The sequence below is a fragment of the Lucilia cuprina genome, chromosome 4, assembly GCF_022045245.1.
Source record: "Lucilia cuprina isolate Lc7/37 chromosome 4, ASM2204524v1, whole genome shotgun sequence".
Taxonomy (NCBI): domain Eukaryota; kingdom Metazoa; phylum Arthropoda; class Insecta; order Diptera; family Calliphoridae; genus Lucilia; species Lucilia cuprina.
The window spans coordinates 84,464,772-84,470,845 of record NC_060952.1 but is presented as its reverse complement, the minus strand read 5'-3'; the positions used below and the strand labels follow the sequence as shown (position 1 = coordinate 84,470,845).

The following is a 6,074-nucleotide window of genomic DNA, read 5'->3' as shown; positions in this document are numbered from 1 at the left end:
AGCATACATAACTCGACTGTAAACAAAAAGCCATATAAACCCACTTTTGGAAAATCACTTCTTTCAACAAATTGTCAAAATATTTCAGAATAACTTATAAATAATAAAAATTTTTAACATACTTAATGGTGTAGGGTACCATATGGTGGGCAAAGTTGATCTAAGTGTAGTTATCGTATAATGGGGCTCAAATTCTTTGATTGTCCATCAAAATCTCCTGATTAATGAAATCGATTTCAAAACTTTGATAGATTTTTAATTCCTTAATTTCTTTGAATAATATTTTTATACAATTACCATTTTTAATCATTATATCTTCTCGAAGCTTTCATTAACGTTTCTTCATATTAGCAACTTTTTAAAAGCAAAACAAAATAAAAGCACTTTTTAATACATTATCATAAAAATAATATTATTTCTTTTTTTATTTTTATTATTTCATAATAATTTAAATTAAAAACTAAAGCAAAACTTGAACTACTTAACAAAAAGCCATTTACTATTTAAACTACAATGCGCATAGTAATACAAAGCATTAAAAAATAAACATAATTATACTTATAAATAATTTAAAAATGAATAATAATTAAATTTAATATAAATAATAAAAGCTAAAAAGCATTAAGCATATTTATAGAAATATTTAATTAAAGTCTAAATAATAATTAATAGTGTTAGTATTGGCAGGATACTGCATTAATGTTGAACATGAATAAGTACTTTGGAAGGTACCAATGACATTTTGGATTTGAATGCGAGGGCTGAAAAGATAAGAAATAAAAATAAAATATTTTAAAATATTTTTTAAAAAAATTAAATTTTTCGTATAAATTTTTAATAAAACATCATATGATATCTGAGTCTCCTTTAACAAATACACGTTTCCCTAAACAATTTACAAACCTAAGGAAGTTTTCTCCTGTCCTTGTATAATTGTAATCATAATTCCTTTTTTTCTCTTTTTTTAAATCATTATCGTCGTCATTGTGTTTTTCTCTCGGTTAAAATAACAAGTTTCCTTTTGAGTCCTTGTTGTTTTTACTTTGTTTGTTGTTGCAAAAGTTTTTAATAGAAAATGTTTAATAGTTTTTCTCAATTCAACTTTTTACTAGAATTTTGGTATAAAAGTTTCTCTCTTGCTGGTGTGTTATCGCTGACACACAACCCAGCAGTTGGAGAAGAAGTCAATGTATTCTTTAGTCGAAAATATATTGTTTTAAGACGGTGCTAATAAAGAGTAAAGTAGAAAATGTGAAGTAATATTGAGACAAAATCAATCGTTACTTTTGTGTAGTTTAAAAATAAAGAGAATAATCAGTCAATCAGATATAATGAAGTGTAGATAGTATATAAATGCTGACTGCCCGACGTAAATATCACCAAATTTAAAAGCTATTTTAAATCACTACTTCTTGAAAGACACTTCGCACTGCAAGGCCACACACTTTTATATATTAAATATAAATGAGTGAGTGTGTTAAGGCACATCTGAGAATTTTTAGTTTTGATAAGGGACCTCTAATATTTTAGTTGTAGAAAATGGTTACATAAAACAAGAAGAAAAAAAAAACAAAAATTGAAAATCATTGGTTGGAGGATAAATAAAAGTTTTTAAATTTAAAATAAGTACAAAAAAAAAAATAAATAAATAAATAAATAAAACATAAAACTAAAAACAAAACTGTTTTATGCAGAGAAATAGTGGAGGTTATACAAGTGCTTATGCAAAAGTTTTTAGTAGCAATTGTTTGCTTGTGTATATTTTTACATATACATATTAATATGAATTCTACATGTGTGGTTCTAGAAGTGTGTGTCTAGTTTTTGACCAACACAAAAATAACCGCAATGTTGCAACTTTACTATAGTTTATAAACATACGTATAATGCAAAAAAATCAGTTTTTTTATAAAATCTTTTTCATTATAAATACAGGGCTCTAAAGTTTTATTTTACTAAATATACAATTAACTGACCTCGAACAGATCTAGAACAGAACTAGAACAGAACTAGAACAGAACTAGAACAGAACTAGAACAGAACTAGAACAGAACTAGCACAGAACTAGAACAGAACTAGAACAGAACTAGAACAGAACTAGAGCAGAACTAGAACAGAACTAGAACAGAACTAGAACAGAACTAGAACAGAACTAGAACAGAACTAGAACAGAACTAGAACAGAACTAGAACAGAACTAGAACAGAACTAGAACAGAACTAGAACAGAACTAGAACAGAACTAGAACAGAACTAGAACAGAACTAGAACAGAACTAGAACAGAACTAGAACAGAACTAGAACAGAACTAGAACAGAACTAGAACAGAACTAGAACAGAACTAGAACAGAACTAGAACAGAACTAGAACAGAACTAGAACAGAACTAGAACAGAACTAGAACAGAACTAGAACAGAACTCGAACAGAACTAGAACAGAACTAGAACAGAACTAGAACAGAACTAGAACAGAACTAGAACAGAACTAGAACAGAACTAGAACAGAACTAGAACAGAACTAGAACAGAACTAGAACAGAACTAGAACAGAACTAGAACAGAACTAGAACAGAACTAGAACAGAACTAGAACCGAACTAGAACAGAACTAGAACAGAACTAGAACAGAACTAGAACAGAACTAGAACAGAACTAGAACAGAACTAGAACAGAACTAGAACAGAACTAGAACAGAACTAGAACAGAACTAGAACAGAACTAGAACAGAACTAGAACAGAACTAGAACAGAACTAGAACAGAACTAGAACAGAACTAGAACAGAACTAGAACAGAACTAGAACAGAACTAGAACAGAACTAGAACAGAACTAGAACAGAACTAGAACAGAACTAGAACAGAACTAGAACAGAACTAGAACAGAACTAGAACAGAACTAGAACAGAACTAGAACAGAACTAGAACAGAACTAGAACAGAACTAGAACAGAACTAGAACAGAACTAGAACAGAACTAGAACAGAACTAGAACAGAACTGGAACAGAACTAGAACAGAACTAGAACAGAACTAGAACAGAACTAGAACAGAACTAGAACAGAACTAGAACAGAACTAGAACAGAACTAGAACAGACCCAGAACAGAACTAGAACAGAACTAGAACAGAACTAGAACAGAACTAGAACAGAACTAGAACAGAACTAGAACAGAACTAGAACAGAACTAGAACAGAACTAGAACAGAACTAGAACAGAACTAGAACAGAACTAGAACAGAACTAGAACAGAACTAGAACAGAACTAGAACAGAACTAGAACAGAACTAGAACAGAACTAGAACAGAACTAGAACAGAACTAGAACAGAACTAGAACAGAAATAGAACAGAACTAGAACAGAACTAGAACAGAACTAGAACAGAACTAGAACAGAACTAGAACAGAACTAGAACAGAACTAGAACAGAACTAGAACAGAACTAGAACAGAACTAGAACAGAACTAGAACAGGACTAGAACAGAACTAGAACACAACTAGAACAGAACTAGAACAGAACTAGAACAGAACTAGAACAGAACTAGAACAGAACTAGAACACAACTAGAACAGAACTAGAACAGAACTAGAACAGAACTAGAACAGAACTAGAACAGAACTAGAACAGAACTAGAACAGAACTAGAACAGAACTAGAACAGAACTAGAACAGAACTAGAACAGAACTAGAACAGAACTAGAACAGAACTAGAACAGAACTAGAACAGAACTAGAACAGAACTAGAACAGAACTAGAACAGAACTAGAACAGAACTAGAACAGAACTAGAACAGAACTAGAACAGAACTAGAACAGAACTAGAACAGAACTAGAACAGAACTAGAACAGAACTAGAACAGAACTAGAACAGAACTAGAACAGAACTAGAACAGAACTAGAACAGAACTAGAACAGAACTAGAACAGAACAGAACAGAACTAGAACAGAACTAGAACAGAACTAGAACAGAACTAGAACAGAACTAGAACAGAACTAGAACAGAACTAGAACAGAACTAGAACAAAACAGAACTAGGATAGAACTAGAACAAAACTAGTAAAGAACTTAATGTGGAATAGAACAGAATTACAACAGACATATAACAGAACTCGAACTGAACCCGACTTAAACTATAACAGAGCTAGACCTAAATTGGATCTACCGAAATACATTAGTAAGTGGTACAGCATATCATATGGTCAGGCATGGCGGACTTAATTTTCTTTTCCTTTATAAATGACGCTGTTTATCCTTATAACTTCACAAATTAAGACCCTTCTGCTGTAGTCTCTCTGTACACATGTATGTTTAAGAATTTAACAAATCAACAACAAGAAGTAATTTACTCAAACCTTATGGACATGAATAATATTTTTCTTTTTTTTTTGTTCCTAAATGATGTAAAATTTTAATAATAATAAAAAAGAAAATAAATAATTTGCATATTTATTAGGTACGCTTGAAAGCGTCAAAAATTTGCTGGTAATATTTACTTAAAATCATTCTAACGCAGTCAGTCATACGAGTATTTATGTAATTTGTTCATATACATACATAGAGTAGGAGTTTTTTTTTGGAACGACAAAAAAGAAAAGGAAAAAATTATTATAATTAAAATAAGACAAGTTCTGTATATTTAATTACGACAAGGGGTTTCGTACATATGTGTTATACTACTAAATATTAAGGTGGTAAGTAAAGTGTTTTAAGTATCTGTGTGTGTGGGTGTGTGTGAAAGTGTGCAGGAATATTTTTTAGTTACTAACAATTTTGTAAGGACCTCCTCCTTTTTCTAATTTTTCAATTTGTTATTTAAACAGAAATTTTTAATTTACTTCTCGAGTTTGTTTTTCCTATTTAATGAAGTTTACCAAGCAATTTAATTTGATGATAAGCAAATATTTTAATTTCTGATGATAATTTTGAGTGTTTTTTATTACGAAATTTTAGAGACTTTTTTTGCTTTAATATTTTTAGTAATTTGTAAAGATATTTTAAATATTTTAATTATTTTTAAAAAAAAAATTAATATTTTGAAAGTATGGAGAAAGTAGATGAAGGATTTTGCTTTGATGTATTTGTGTTTGTGCAAGAAATTATTTCATCATTACGTGTTACGCTATTTTAGCAGGAAGATGTTTTTATGTTTCCACGTAATGACCCCCACATATGTTCATATATATATGTCATGATGTAATTTCCATTTTATATGTTGCTTAGTTTGCTGGAAGACTAATACATTTGTACAGTGACTAGCAACAATTTTTTAAATCTTATTAAAATAAATTATTAATAATTCTTATTTATACCTCTGCTTATTATTTTGAATTAAGTTCAAAATTTCATAACTTTTTTAACCACACTGTACAATTGCTTAGCTTTATTTAAAATTAGTTACTTCAAGCATAAATCCTTGAGAGATACCCTTGTAAATATAATTGCAAATGTGCTTGTTATGTTCCTGTGTAGATGTATTTTAATATGTGTTAACAAAGAACCTCTTTATATTTATTTGTACCCTACTTCACTATAGTGGGGAAGGGTATTTTGCGTTAGTTCTGATGTTTGTAACACACAAAAATATTGGTCGTACACCTACCTTAAAGTATACCAATCGGCTCAGAATCACTTTCTAAGTCTATTTAGCTATGTCCGTCTGTCTGTCCTTCGGTCCGTCTGTCTGTGTTTCCATGTAGGTTAGCTTAGGTTAGGTTGATAGGAAGATGTATACTACATCAAATACGAAGAAATACACCTAGGCGACTATCGGACCTGTTGAGCGCTCCAATTCATGAAAAAAAATTGTTCACTGAATATATTATTTTTCCATGCTTTGAAACTAAGTTTCCTGGGTATAATTTCTAAGAATCTTCCAATCAGTGTTGGTTAAGAATGTTATTTCTGGAATAACATCACTTTAAAGATACTTGGATCTAACTTCGACGAATGCCTGTCCTCTCCACATGCTCTAAATTCGTCTGAATCCGCACGTCCAATTTTGTATAGATGTGCACGTAAACCTGTGTTTCCACTCAGAATACGTACCATCATACTAACCTCAGACTTGCTCATTTTGAGGAGATTTCTCGT

At 30.5% G+C, this 6,074-nt stretch overlaps 1 long non-coding RNA gene across 2 annotated transcripts in view; it reads right to left on the bottom strand.

The window, feature by feature from the left end:
• Positions 1 to 429: 429 nt before the first annotated feature.
• LOC124419783 overlaps positions 430 to 6,074 on the bottom strand; it is a 34,737-nt gene continuing 29,092 nt past the window's right edge. For both annotated transcript variants that reach the window (XR_006940808.1, XR_006940807.1), the window contains one exon: positions 430 to 761. This is a non-coding gene — a long non-coding RNA (uncharacterized LOC124419783). The remainder of the gene's footprint in view (positions 762 to 6,074) is intronic.